The following is a 15,967-nucleotide window of genomic DNA, read 5'->3' on the forward strand; positions in this document are numbered from 1 at the left end:
CCAGTTCTAACTGTTGCTTCCTGACCTGAATACAGACTTCTCAAGAGGCAGGTTAGGTGGTCTGGTATTCCCATCTCCTTCAGAATTTTCCACAGTTTATTGTGATCCACACAGTCAAAATCTATGCCAAAGGCTTTGGCATAGTCAATAAGGCAGAAATAGATGTTTTTCTGGAACTCTCTTGCTTTTGTGATGATCCAGCGGATGTTGGCAATTGGATCTCTGGTTCCTCTGCCTTTTCTAAAACAAGCTTGAACATCAGGAAGTTCACGGTTCATGTATTGCTGAACTCTAGCTTGGAGAATTTTGAACATTACTTTACTAGCGTGTGAGATGCGTGCAATTGTGCAGTAGTTTGAGCATTCTTTGGCATTGCCTTTCTTTGGGATTGGAATGAAAACTGACCGCTTTTGAGTTTTCCAAATTTGCTGGCATATTGAGTCCAGCACTTTCACAGCATCATCTTTCAGGATTTGAAATAGCTCAACTGGAATTCTATCACCTCAACTAGCTTTGTTCTTAGTGATGCTTTCTAAGGCCCACTTGACTTCACATTCCAAGATGTCTGGCTCTAGGTGAGTGATCACACCATCGAGATTATCTGGGTCATGAAGATCTTTCTTGTACAGTTCTTCTGTGTATTCTTGCCACCTCTTCTTAATATCTTCTGCTTCTGATAGGTCCATACAATTTCTGTCCTTTATCGAGCCCATCTTTGCATGAAATATTCCCTTGCTATCTCTAATTTTCTTGAAGAGATCTCTAGTCTTTCCCATTCTGTTGTTTTCCTCTATTTCTTTGCATTGATCACTGAAGAAGGCTTTCTTATCACTTCTTGCTATTCTCTGGAACTCTGCATTCAGATGCTTATATCTTTTCTTTTCTCCTTTTCTTTTCACTTCTCTTGTTTTCACAGCTATTTGGAAGGCCTCCCCAGACAGCCATTTTGCTTTTTTGCATTTCTTTTTCATGGGGATGGTCTTGATCCCTGTCTCCTGTACTATGTCATGAACCTCATTCCATAGTCCATCAGGCACTCTGTGTATCAGATCTAGGCCCTTAAATCTATTTCTCACTTCCACTGTATAGTCATAAGGGATTTGATTTAGGTCATATCTGAATGGTCTAGCTTTTTTCCCTACTTTCTTCAATTTAAATCTGAATTTGGTAATAAGTTCATGATCTGAGCCTCAGTCAGCTCCTGGTCTTGTTTTTGTTGACTGTATAAAAGTGGCTAATTGTTTTACTATTTTGCTTAATACAAATGATTGATGTTTCCTTTTGGTTACATGTCAAGTCTCACTTCACTCTTTCTGTCTCTTTGATAAAAATTATGAAGGTAGTCACTGAATTATCTTGCCTTCTGAAAACATCCAATGCAGAGTAAAGTCTTGCTTTTTTGAAGCCATTCTCCCAAAACCCTGAAAACAGATCAAATCCTATAATAAGTTCCAACATTCTCTTCATGGGACATCCCATGGTTGCTCAAGGTGTGAGATCTCCATCATTGAAATGCATCAGTGAGTTCAGCTTTTTTCAGCTACAGTTGTGTCTCTGGTGGTCTTTGAATGAACATCAATAATTATTCCTTATATAGTATAAATATGATTTCCTTAGACCTCCCATCCCTCCTTTCTACCCTCTCTGTATTTTCAAATTGTGTCTGGGTTTTCCTTATATTCAGTTCATTTTCATATTAAATTATGATAGAGCACAAAGCATTTTGGGAAAAGATATTCATATTCCTAAATCTGTATCTTATTCCAAACTAGAGTGTTTTTTTTTTTTTTTCCTGCTTACTATGTTTCTCTTTTACTTATTTTCCTATACTCAGCAAAATTTCCCTTGGCATCTGTTTTTCAAGTTGATTATACTTTAGTTGTCAGGACTATGCAACGTTTAATTTGTGTAGATAACATGAGTAAATTATTGTTACCACCCAACCCATCTCATCTGAGAACTGTTTTTCTTCTTTCTACAACTAGTTTGGCCATGCATGTGCATGCTAAATCACTTCAGTCGTGTCCAAATCCTTGTGATCCTGTGAACTGTAGGGCTCTAGGGTCCTCTGTCCATGGGATTCTCCAGGCAAGAACACAAGTTGTGTTGCCATGCCCTCCTCTAGGGGATCTCCCTGATCCAAGATCGAACCCTCGTCCATTACTTCTCCTGCATTGGCAAGCAGGTTCTTTACTGCTAGAGTTACCTGGGAAGCTCCAATTAGATCAATGAGTACTTTTGTACTTACTTTGTTGGAGAACAGAGTGTGGTAGTACAGTACAATTTTGATGGACCCTGTTGCCATGTAAGAGTTGTCATTACACATGTAAGTCAGAATCAATTTCACCTATCTAGATTTTACTGTGCCATTATGTGGAATATAATGGGGTTTTAGATAGAGGTCTCATTTTAATAGTGATTCTTTAAAAATAGAAATTCCTTGCAATTTTTCCCCTTTTGCTAAAATTTTAACCATCTGCAATGGTTGCCAAGTTGTTGTTTTCTGGAAATTAAATTATACTAAGTGAGAGATCACCAGATGGTCAACACTGAAATCAAATTGATTATATTCTTTGCAGCCAAAGATGGAGAAGCTCTATACACTCAGCAAAAACAAGACCAGGAGCAGACTGTGGCTCAGATCATGAACTCCTTATTGCCAAATTCAGACTTAATTTGAAGAACGTAGGAAAACCATTAGACCATTCACGTATGACCTAAATAAAATCCCTTATGATTATACAGTGGAAGTGAGAAACAGATTTAAAAGACTAGATCTGATAGATCTCCATCCAGATATGGACGGAGGTTCATGATATTGAACAGGAGACAGGGATCAAGACCATCCCCATGGGAAAGAAATGTAAAAAAGCAAAATGGCTGTCTGGGGAGGCCTTACAAATAGCTGTGAAAAGAAGAGAGGTGAAAAGCAAAGGAGAAAAGGAAAGATATAAACATCTGAATGCAGAGTTCCAAAGAATAGCAAGAAGAGATTAGAAAACCTTCTTCAGTGATCAATGCAAAGAAATAGAGGAAAAGAACAGAATGGGAAAGACTAGAGACCTGTTCAAGAAAATTAGAGATACCAAGGGAACATTTCATGCAAAAATGGGCTCGATAAAGGACAGAAATGGTATGGACCTATCAGAAGCAGAAGATATTAAGAAGAGGTGGCAAGAACACATGGAAGAACTGTACAAAAAAGATCTTCATGACCCAGATAATCATGATGACGTGATCACTAATCTAGAGCCAGACATCTTGGAATGCGAAGTCAAGTGGGCCTTAGAAAGCATCACTACGAACAAAGCTAGTTGAGGTGATGGAATTCCAGTTGAGCTATTTCAAATCCTGAAAGATGATGCTGTGAAAGTGCTGCACTCAATATGCCAGAAAATTTGGAAAACTCAGCAGTGGCCACAGGACTGGAAAAGGTCAGTTTTCATTCCAATCCCAAAGAAAAGCAATGCCAAAGAATGCTCAAACTACCACACAATTGCACTCATCTCACATGCTAGTAAAGTAATGCTCAAAATTCTCAAAGCCAGGCTTCAGCAATATGTGAACTATGACCTTCCAGATGTTTAAGCTTGTTTTAGAAAAGGCAGAGGAACCAGAGATCAAATTGCCAACATCTGCTGGATCATGGAAAAAGCAAGAGAGTTCCAGAGAAACATCTATTTCTGCTTTATTGACTATGCCAAAGCCTTTGACTGTGTGGCTCACAATAAACTGTGGAAAATTCTGAAAGAGATGGGAATACCAGACTACCTGACCTGCCTCTTGAGAAACCTGTATGTAGGTCAGGAAGCAACAGTTAGAACTGGACATGGAACAACAGACTGGTTCCAAATAGGAAAAGGAGTACATCAAGGCTGTATACTGTCACCCTGCTTATTTAATTTATATGCAGAGTGCATCATGAGAAACGCTGTGCTGGAAGAAGCACAAGCTGGAATAAAGATTGCCGGGAGAAATATCAATAACCTCAGGTATGCAGATGACACCACCCTTATGGCAGAAAGTGAAGAGGAACTAAAAAGCCTCCTGATGAAATTGAAAGAGAAGAGTGAAAAAGTTGGCTTAAAGCTCAACATTCAGAAAACGAAGATCATGGCATCTGGTCCCTTCACTTCATGGGAAATAGATGGGGAAACAGTGGAAACAGTGTCAGACTTTTTTTTGGGGGGCGGGGCAGGGCTCCAAAATCACTGCAGATAGTGATTTCAGCCATGAAATTAAAAGACGCTTACTCCTTGGAAGAAAAGTTATGACCAACCTAGATAGCATATTGCATAGCAGAAATACTACTTTGCCAACAAAGGTCTGTTTAATCAAGACTATGGTTTTTCCAGTGGTCATGTATGGATGTGAGATTTGGACTGTGAAGAAAGCTGAGTGCTGAAGAATTGATACTTTTGAACTGTGGTGTTGGATAAGACTCTTGAGAATTACTTGGACTTCAAAGAGATCCAACCAGTCCATCTTAAAGGAGATCATCCTGGGTGTTCATTGGAAGGACTCATGCTGAAGCTAAAATACACTGTCTAGGTTGGTCATATATTTCCTTCCAAGAAGTAAGTGTCTTTTAATTTCATGGCTGCAGTCACCATCTGCAGCGATTTTGGAACCCAGAAAAATAAATTCAGACACAGTTTCCACTGTTTCCCCATCTATTTCCCATGAACTACGGGACCAGATGCCATGATCTTAGTTTCCTGAATGCCGAGCTTTAAGCCAACTTTTTCCCTCTTCTCTTTCATCAAGAGCTTCTTTAGTTCTTTTTCACTTTCTGCCATAAGGGTGGTGTCATCTGCATATCTGATGCTATTGATATTTCTCCTGGCAATCTTGATTCCACCTTGTGCTTCCTCCAGCCCAGCGTTTTTCATGATGTACTCTGTACATAAGTTAAATAAGCAGGGTTACAATATACAGCCTTGATGTACTCCTTTTCCTATTTTGTTGGGAGCCAGCGTAAGGAATCCCACCCGTGACAAGGTCATGCGGAAGGAAGCCTGACAAAATGCAAGGAAGTGTTCGGCTTCAGGGATTCCCCCTAGAAATTCCTGAGCATCCACCCCCCAAGACCAGAATCTGCCTGCTTTACTATGTTATGCTTTCCACCTACTCTTCTGTGATTAACAGGGGACTGTCCCCCCACCACCTTTTTCTGGAAAAAATTAGAGCTTTTAGATAATAAATCTCCTGGGCATAATACAAGTGTTTCAATCCAAAAACCTCTCTGATGGCTTTCTAGCCTGCCTGCAGGACTCATACAGCTGCGCATGTGATTGTTTGAGGCCTCTCGACTGTGGGAGGCACAGGAAGCTTAAAACATCCTAGAAATGTCGGAGCTTCCAAGGAGTCAAAATCATTAGAATAGGACCGATTAAAGGTTTCATTTGTTGAGCCAATACTTGCTGCCAAATTTTCATATCTTTTATTTTTAGGTATAGTTGGTATATAGAAAAACAGGTAGTAGACCTGGTATTAGCAACACTAGATTTTTGAGTTAAGTACTTTCTTTGTTATAACCCACTGCACCTTTGTTCTATAGGAATGTAACTTTTTTGTACTTTGAGGGTGATGCAGAGTAAAGAAAAATCACTTCTAGGGATAAGGAGTTTTCTGGACAATTATGCAGGAAGAGAGCCATAAAAATGTTAACAAGCCTCTTGGCCAGAAGATAATGTAAACCACCTGAGACCTTCTGTATACGGGAGGGTATGCAAAAAGAAAGCTTTGTCTCAATGAGGGTCAGGACTCCTGCCCCTGCATAATTCTTTTTCTTTATGTACAACTTGGGGTATATAAGCTGATTTTGAAAAATAGTTTTTAGAGTTTTGCACCGATGCTGGGCTTCCCCATGTCGTTCTTTTCTTTTTCTGGCTGAATTCCCATCTGGAGCAGGGAGGCTCATCATGTCTACTTATTTGTTCATGCTTCTAAGATCCGTAAGAGAGAGAACCCAAGGCGGGGCACTCTCCGATATTCAAACAGATGCCGGTGGCCTAATGTAGACGGTGCAAGTTCTTTGTCTGGAACTTTATTCGTCTTCCACATAATCCAAGTTATTCAGCCCTCTTTCTCTACTTAATTTTCCTACTATACTATTGTTTCTTAATCTAATCTTATATTAATAAACAAATAATTTTTTCTCACGCCAACGCCGTCCCCGCTTCGAATTCCCTGGATCCAACGGGGCTGGACCCCGGCACTATTTGGAACCAGTCTGTTGTTCCATGTCCAGTTCTAAGTGTTGCTTTCTGACTTAAATACAGGTCTTTCAAGAGGCAGGTCAGGTGGTCTGGTATTCCCATCGTTTTCAGAATTTTCCACAGTTTATTGTGGTCCACACAGTCAAATGCTTTGCCATAGTTGATAAAGCAGAAATAGACATTTTTCTTGAATTCTTGCTTTTTCAATGATCCAACGGATGTTGGCAATTTGATCTCTGGCTCCTCTGCCTTTTGTATTACTTGTTAAAGAGAGCTATTCATTTTTAAATGCTTTATAGCTCATAATATATTAAAATTTGGTCATTAAGATTATACATGACAGTACTTATACTGTGGGGGCAAATTTCTTTTAAGTCTTAAAATTTCAACTGATCTTAAATGAATGATGTAAAACAGAAAATGTGGTTAAACTGAAAACTTAAAAGTTTACTAGGTTTTAGCCTGAATTCCCAAGGAGATTTATTTTCAATCTAGTTGAGTTAAGGTTATTAAAAATGGCATTGCTTACATGATACTATGAGGCCATTAACTATAGAAGTGCTAGAAGTCTGCACAATAATATAATAAACGAGATCAGTTGAATGTCATAAGTGGTCTTTCTTGATATGGATATTTTAAATCATTGCAAACATAGTGATTACATTTCCTGAGACTACAAACTCACTTTCTATACTGAAAGCTGAAAACAAATCTTATATTTTATAGCAAAATGCCAAGCAACACTTGTTCTGTAAGTGTTCCCTGGAATAAGTAGTTAAAAAGTAAAAAGGTAAAAGGGCAATGCCAAAAGACGATTTAGTTTCCAAATGTTCATTCCCTTCCCATGAGCAAACCACAGTGCTACACACTAAGGGAACTCACCATTTTTTGACACAGGAAAAAACCTGTACTTCATCATAATTTCTTTTCTCTTTTTTTTTGATACCAAGTTTCTTTTCATTAAGAATTCAAGCAAGTTTTGACATTTTGAATGTCTGGGTCATTCTGAATCTCTCCGGAGCTTCTGTCATGGAAGGGCTAAGTGATTGCACTTTTCAAATAACTGTTGTCAAAAAATAAGCAGTTTAATATATTTAGTTCAGTTCAGTTCAGTTCAGTCGCTCAGTCATGTCCGACTCTTTGTGACCCCATGAATCGCAGCACGCCAGGACTCCCTGTCCATCACCAACTCCCGGAGTTCTCTCAGACTCATGTCCATTGAGTCAGTGATTCCATCCAGCCATCTCATCCTCGGTCGTCCCCTTCTCCTCCTGCCCACAATCCCTCCCAGCATCAGAGCCTTTTCCAATGAGTCAACTCTTCACATGAGGTGGCCAAAGTACTGGAATTTCAGCTTTAACAACATTCCTTCCAAAGAAATCCCAGGGCTGATCTTCAGAATGGACTGTTTGAATCTCCTTGCAGTCTAAGGGACTCTCAAGAGTCTTCTCCAACACCACATTTCAAAAGCATCAATTCTTTGGTGCTCAGCCTTCTTCACAGTCCAACTCTCACATCTGTAGATGACCACTGGAAAAACCATAGCCTTGACTAGACGAACCTTAGTCAGCAAAGTAATGTCTCTGCTTTTGAATATGCCATCTAGGTTGGTCATAACTTTTCTTCCAAGGAGTAAGTGACTTTTAATTTCATGGCTGCAGTCACCATCTGCAGTGATTTTGGATTCCAAAAAAAAAAAAAAAGTCTGACAGTGTTTCCACTGTTTCCCCATCTATTTCCCATGAAGTGAAGGGACTGGATGCCATGATCTTCGTTTTCTGAATGTTGAGCTTTAAGCCAACTTTTTCACTCTCCACTTTCACTTTCATCAAGAGGCTTTTTAGTTCCTCTTCACTTTCTGCCATAAGGGTGGTGTCATCTGCATATCTGAGGTTATTGATATTTCTCCCGGCAATCTTGATTTCAGCTTGTGCTTCTTCCAGCCCAGTGTTTCTCATGATGTACTCTGCATAGAAGTTAAATAAGTAGGGTGACAATATATAGCCTTGACGTACTCCTTTTCCTATTTGGAACCAGTCTGTTGTTCCATGTCCAGTTCTAACTGTTGCTTCCTGACTTGTATACAGATTTCTCAAGAGGCAGGTCAGGTAGTCTGATATTCCCATCTCTTTCAGAATTTTCCACAGTTTATTGTGATCCATACAGTCAAAGGCTTTGGCACAGTCAATAAAGCAGAAATAGATGTTTTTCTGGAACTCTCTTGCTTTTGTGATGATCTAGCGGATGTTGGCAATTGGATCGCTGGTTCCTCTGCCTTTTCTATTATTGTGGAAATCTTCCTCAACAAATTCCTACTGTGTAATAAGTATTGCATGGCATCCAATGTTTCTGTTTGATCAAAATTAGTACTCATTGGTATTTCCATGGCAAATGTGAAACTAAGATCAACTGAAATCAATCTCTTATTTGAACACGACTCAACTCCTACTTGGTGAGAGAAAAAAACTCTAGATCCTGGTTTCTCTGAATCTGGTCAGCCTAGATAATTTTCACTGTTTCATAAAGAAATTAAAATATCTAGGAGCACATTGCTCAGATCACTCAGGTAGTTGATGGCAGAGCCCAGGATGGTATCCAGGTTTCTCTAGTTGTAGTCTATTGCTCTATTAAGTACACAGCAGAGAAGCTATTGATTAGCAACCTGACTCAAGCTCTTTTTCAAGACAAGTTATTTAAGTCAGATGTTCTGCTTTAAATAAGTCCACATTTACCAATGAGATATCAACAAATGCATGCACATTTTTAGTTTCCAAAATCTGATATTAATATATTCTTCTTCTGATCAAAAAAAAGTTTTCCTATTTTTGTGAACTTACTGAAATCATTAGATGATCAGATGGCATAATACAAGCACAAATTAAACCTAGACTTATGAATTATCTAGTTTTCCTTTCTATTTAAAATAACAGATGTGTAATTCTTAGTCTAATACTAATAGCAAATAAATATATGAAGACATATTGAAATCCTTATTTTTATTTCCATATTTGACATTTATTACAACTGTAGCTAATTCATCCATACTTTAACTGGATTACTGATTGTTGAATTTTGTTTTTTTAAGAGCATGTTTTAAATGATAGATAAAGTGAAAGCAAATGTAGGACAAGTTATAAGAAATTGTCAAATCATTTTCAAATCACTTTCAATCATTTGTAACTTCAAAGTTTGTCCATTTCAGTTTCCTTCAAAACATTTTGATCATATGGAGTTATTCTTCATGTATTTCTTGTGCTCATTTTCTCTTCCCACTGGAACTTAGAATGTCAAAACCACTAATTTATTAATTTTCCTTAAAATTAAAGCTTAGATGAATGTTCTGGGCATATTGTGGTTCCTTCATCATATATTCATTTTGTTCAAAACGTACACTCTTTGAACTTAAAAGCTGGGCCAAGTTATAATGAAATGTTTGGGGAATAATAAATGGAAAAATACAGCCAGAGGCACTTTTCCTGTGCCCAATGTCTCCCCAGGGCCATTATTTTGTTCAATAATACTGAGTTTGGAGAAACCATGAGATATAACTGATACATATTTACTTTTAAGCCTAAGGCACCCAATGATTTACAGTGATGGGTGTCTGCCCACAATATTACCATTGCTATTTTAAAGATCTGATGCCAAACCAGGCAGAGGCCTGGCCCTGCAGCCTTCATGGCCCTGTTTTTATAACCATTTCTCAGCCTAATTCCACAATATCATGGTCATCCCTTCCTGTTCTTTACCCCAGACATAAGCTAGAGATAGGAACAGTTACCAGAGATGATCAATATTCTTGTAAACCCATGAAAAACAAAGGCTAATTAATTTTCTTACAAAATGTATTTAACTGTTTAGGCTTATTCTCAAGAATTTGAAAACCATTTGTGCTTTTCGGGTTTTAAAAAAATAGCATGTTGAATTTCTTGGATGTACTATTTATTTTGTAGCCCATGGAAATAGCATCAATGGATAATACTAAAAAAACAGTCTGGCTGGTGTAGCTTAAAATTAATCTAGTAAATGTGATGATAAAGCTCATGAAAAATATAAATTGATACAATACACAGCCAAGAAATATAATCTTGAAGGTAGAACTCCTTGATTTCTTTCTTTAGTTAGCAAGGTTACCTTTGCCTCAACCCTGGTATTTTGTTCCAAGGGAATTCAGGTTATAATTAGCCATTCCAGTGTAACTAAGGAGATGAAGTCAGTCCTAATAGTGTAAGTATGTCATACACAATCTCAAAGGGCAAATGTTAATATAGTGTGGACTATAATGCATGTTATTGGAGAAGGCAATGGCACCCCAGTCCAGTACTCTTGCCTGGAAAATCCCGTGGATGGAGGAGCCTGGTAGGCTGTAGTCCATGGGGTTGCAAAGAGTAGGACACGACTGAGAGACTTCACTTTCACTTTTCACTTTCATGCATTGGAGAAGGAAATGGCAACCCACTCCAGTGTTCTTGCCTGGAGAATCCCAGGGAGGGGGAGCCAGTGGGCTGCCATCTATGGGGTTGCACAGAGTTGGACACGAGTGAAGCAACTTAGCAGCAGCAGCAGCATAATGCATGTTATAATTTACTTTTTTCACTGTGTCTTTCCTATACAAAATCTGTGTTGTCCATATCTTCAAATATCATGCTAATTATATTTGATATCAGAGATAATATCTCTGAGGTATACAGGCATTTTACTTAGGGTGCATTATTAAAACAATCGACTGGCTCTTCCTAAGTACATAAAATTGCTTTAGCTGTTTTACTGCTCAACTTATTTGGTTAAAATACTAAGTACTGTATGATATCTTTGGTTTTCTCTCTGATGTTATATTTTTATTCTTTGGATAATTTCCTCATTATTTTTGGACATTTCAGGAAGGACCATAATTTTTCCAGGATTATTGATGTGGCTTAGAATTCTTAGCTACACTGGCACAAAGTCAAAACTGATCCAGGACTTAAAAGGTGTGTGTGTTAAGGGTACAGGTGCAGGAGTTATTCCCAGAGTAGTTGGCTCATAGCCACCCATACAGACTGCCTATATGGTTTACACTTTCTAGGAACTTCCCAGGTGGTGCTCATGATAAAGAATCTGTCAGGAGACCTAAGAGATGGGGGTTTGATCTCTGTGTCAGGAAGATCCCCTGCAGGAGGGCATGACCACCCACCCAAGTGTTAGAGGAACCTGGCGGGCTCTAGTCCATGGGGCTGAATGGGCTACAGTGAAAGACTATAACAGAAGATGTGCAGGTTTTGTTATAACCACCTTCAGGCTTTCTCGACTCTCATACCTGGGGGAGGCATCAAGTTTATTGTCAGTAAAAAGGAGAAATTCTCCTTATTTTTCTTAGAGAAACCCCCTATACTTTTTAATAAGAAATTTGTTTCTTGTGCAGATTATTAAAATACCACTCCATGTAACCATAACTACATTTTCTCTCTTTTATTCTGTTTTTAATCATATTGTTTTAATCCAATTCACAATTTTGCAAATGTGTGCTACCTGCTAAGACAAACTAAAAAATGTTCCTTCTTCTTTTGATCACTTAGTAACAATTTAGATTCCTGTCGTCTCTGACATCAAACTACAGACACCCGTACTTGCATACACATTTAACTTCTCTTGTAGAGCTATGTTTTTGTGTGTTTGTTTGTTTTTGGCTAGGGATATAAGTGTCTAGTTGAATAATTTAAACTCTAAATCAATATTCCTTTTTTCCTCTCTCTTTCCCTCTCTCTCTCTCATTTAAAAATATGTATAATTGTGATTTAGAGATACCTAAGTTTGTCCAAGGTCACATAATCATTAAGTGGTAGAGCTTAGATAACAAACTTACATCTTGATGGCTGTTTGATTACCTATAACTTAAATTTCAGCAACGCTATAAATTTCACATAGCATTGTCATTGATCTACCCCCATCTGAGTTTCTACAAACTGTGAATTACCCTTTCAGTTGAAATAGGGGAGAAACTAGGGGTCACAGGTCCTTGGGCTGAGAGGGAGAGAAATCCCAGGATCAGTGAGAGGATTCAGAAGTGATATCAAGATGCTCTTTCATGTAGAGGCTATAACAACTGAGGAGTTCACTTCTGAGAGACTTTTGCTGTTACGAATCTATTATTGAACAAATAACAGGATGGGAGGCTCTAGATTATAATAATGAGGTGGTTGTCTTTTTTTGCATTGGTTTTATTTTGTGTATTCAACCCATGGTTGGTGGGCTCAACTATGAGAATGAATGAAAAACCTAGTTGATGAGTTTGTCCTGTCCTCCTCATCCATCACTTTCACTTTCTGATGCTTTCTATATAAGTCATGTTATACCATGCACATGCTCTGGGTGATATTCTCTATTCAGACTGCCTTGTAATTAGATCTGTTATTTTGTCACAAACTCATTCTATATTCTTACTATAATAAATTAGTGTAAAAATAGTGTAAAAACTTATTGTAACAAATATTGATTGGGTAATCATCCTATAACAGCTTCAAATTAGAAAGAAATCCTAGGAAAAAAATGTTGTTCAAAATAGCAAGATGATAATTGTAATCATTATAACTAATATTTCTCAGGCTGTGTGGTATCAGGCACTCTGCTAAGTAGTTTAACATTATCTTCTTTCGTCCTCATAAAAGTTCCATGAGTTATGTGTCTCATTATCATTTTTCCCTTATTTTAAATACATGAATTCTTTGATATTTAAATAATTAGCATTGCCTAAAGCAGCATAAGAAGTAGTAGAGAAACTAAGAGTGATTTGTTGGATATCAAAGTCTATATTTGGGCCATTGCACTATATAGGGTGGCAGGCACTATATGGTGAGACTTTACCTTCACTCCTGCTATCCGGGCCCATTCCAACTTTGTGGGGGTCAACTCTAATTCATGGCAATTCTATGGACCTCTTGTTATTTAAACTACAACCACTATTGGTAATGTCAGCTGATTATTCTTGCATTTCATCTGGTGTTAGGCACGTGTTTAAGGTGTGCAGACAGCTTAGATGAAAAAGCATCATCAAGTATCAGCAGCCTGGGTGCAGGGCTGTAATAAAGCATGCCATAAAAGGCAGAGGCTGTGTCACTGATGGAAATTCTAAATAACCTTGCCTCTCAAAGGAAGAAAATAATTATCCCATAAAGACAGTCTGGGCTGCCACATAATCTTCAACCAGCATAAATATATTATGTGCCCATAAGTGTTTAATCTTTAAACACATCCCAGTGGACATATTCATCTAACCCACCAAAAATACAGGAACTACCTTAAGATGCCACAAAGACAGCGTGGAAGAATGAACTCCTGGTCCTGGATGCATTTTTGACTGAGTTCTGCTTTGCTAGCCTGCTGCTTGCTGAGTAAAACAGTAAATGAACAAATCTGGCTGCCTGTCCTGTCCTGCCTGAGACCTTGTGGAAGCACAGCCACCTGAGAGCTATCTTCTCTGTGCAGAATTCCTCCTCCGTTTCCCTGTACCATCTCCTAACAAGACATTCAGAATCAATCACCTCTACTGCAAAGCCCTTTAATACCTGAGATCTTGGGAAACTGGAAGTTGTGTGATAAGAAATAGGAGATGTCTTTCCCTAGACTCTTACTGGCAGTGTCTTTCTGAAGCCCTCTCTGGCCTCTCCTTGCCCTAAGCTGTTCCAGATATCAACCAAGTGACAGTAACAGCCAATTTTGGATTCACTGCTCTGAGTCTTGGAAGAGCACCCTGGTTTCATGCCATCATTGCAATGGCATTATCTGAACCACAGGCGACTAAGTTAGTCGCTTCTTTATCACACTTTGCTGTTGATTTTTCAGTGCACTTATCAGCCTGTCAAACCTTATTTTCCTGGTTCTGATGATTGCTGAGCCAGATCCAGAAGACAAATATTCCTGGGTTTCTGTATTTTAGGAGGAAGAAAGATCAGCCCTGATAGACTGGCTGTTTCTCACACTTGAGATCTAGCCATGCCACATTCCAAATGGTATGTGTCCAGGCAGCTGTTCTCCCACTTGAGGCCACTGTTTTCTGTTGTACCACTGCTCACAAAGGTTTCTGGGTACAGTTACTCTTCTTAAATTGATTGATAAGGCCTGGCATCAAGTGAAAAGCTGAGCTCTGCTTCTGAGACCCTTGGAACAAGCCTGTGTTGCAGACAACCACAGAACTTCAAAGCAGGATTTGGTTTGATGACCTGCTGACACTTGGCAGATGCAGAATGTCTGTCAGACCTCTCTTTGTGGAGCCTGAGTAAATACTGTCACTTGATTCTCTGGGCATTTATATTTCTGTATATTTGTAGTATCATTATTCTGTCTAGGTTCACCATTTCCTTGCTCAATATTTTAGTCTGAAAGAATTTGAAGAATATTTCAAGTTAAACAAAAGTATTTACTATTCTAATTTAAAGGCAGAAAGAAAAAAAATTGACTCTAAAATTTTAAATTTTAACCCTTATATGAAATAAAAATAAATCATTTCAAAGTTTGGAAACAAGGTTAGAAATCAAGTTGCATATTTTTAGCAGTCTATTTTACATCCCAGAGATATACTCCTCCAAAATGCGTTGTGAAATTTAGATAATTTTTTATTTTGAGTTTGTTTATCCAAAGAAGAGGGATATTGGGCATGGTCAATAGCAACTTAATTCCTCTGATGTCTTAAGTAATGAAATACACTCTCATCTGTCAGATAGGACCATGTCTGTGACAGAGGAATTCCTCCTTAAAGTTTCAAATGCACAAAATAGTGCTTTGTCAGAAGTCCAAAACCAAAATAGGAGACAAGGCTTTAACACTCTCAGAATTTACAGTTTATTAAAAATAAAACTAGATGTGCAATATTCATAATGAGCATTGGCTTTTCTTAAAGTGAATGTGTGTGTTTTTACACTCTTACCTGTGGTTCAGTTCAGTTCAGTTCAGTCGCTCAGTCATGTTAGACTCTTTGCGACCCCATGAATCGCAGCACGCCAGGCCGCCCTGTCCATCACCAACTCCCGGAGTTCACTCAGACTCCCATCCATCGGGTCCATGATGCCATCCAGCCATCTCATCCTCTGTCGTCCCCTTCTCCTCCTGCCCACAATCCCTCCCAGCATCAGAGTCTTTTCCAATGAGTCAACTCTTCACATGAGGTGGCCAAAGTACTGGAGTTTCAGCTTTAGCATCATTCCTTCCAAAGAACACCCAGGACTGATCTCCTTTAGGATGGACTGGTTGGATCTCCTTGCAGTCCAAGGGACTCTCAAGAGTCTTCTCCAACACCACAGTTCAAAAGCATCAATTCTTCGGTGCTCAGCCTTCTTCACAGTCCAACTCTCACATCCATACATGACCACAGGAGAAACCATAGCCTTGACTAGACAGACCTTTGTTGGCAAAGTAATGTCTCTGCTGTTGAATATGCTGTCTAGGTTGGTCATAACTTTTCTTCCAAGGAGTAAGTGACTTTTAATTTCATGGCTGCAGTCACCATCTGCAGTGATTTTGGAGCCCCCAAAAATAAAGTTGGGCATGCATAATTTCATGCATCCTGCCATTTACAGCTCAAAGGTTTCCAGGGATTACCATCTGCTTCTTAAGTATTATGGAATAGTGTTATCTGGACATCATTTCAGCACCTGCCAAGGGTCAGAAGATCTAAAATCCCTTTCTGATCCTGCTACTTAATAATTTTGTGACCTTGGCCATATCACTAAATTTATTTTAGGCAGGTTAATTTAATTCATTTTCATTGAGGGGAA

This window comes from Oryx dammah, unplaced genomic scaffold (assembly GCF_014754425.2).
Source record: "Oryx dammah isolate SB20612 unplaced genomic scaffold, SCBI_Odam_1.1 HiC_scaffold_2, whole genome shotgun sequence".
NCBI classification, from domain to species: Eukaryota; Metazoa; Chordata; class Mammalia; order Artiodactyla; family Bovidae; genus Oryx; species Oryx dammah.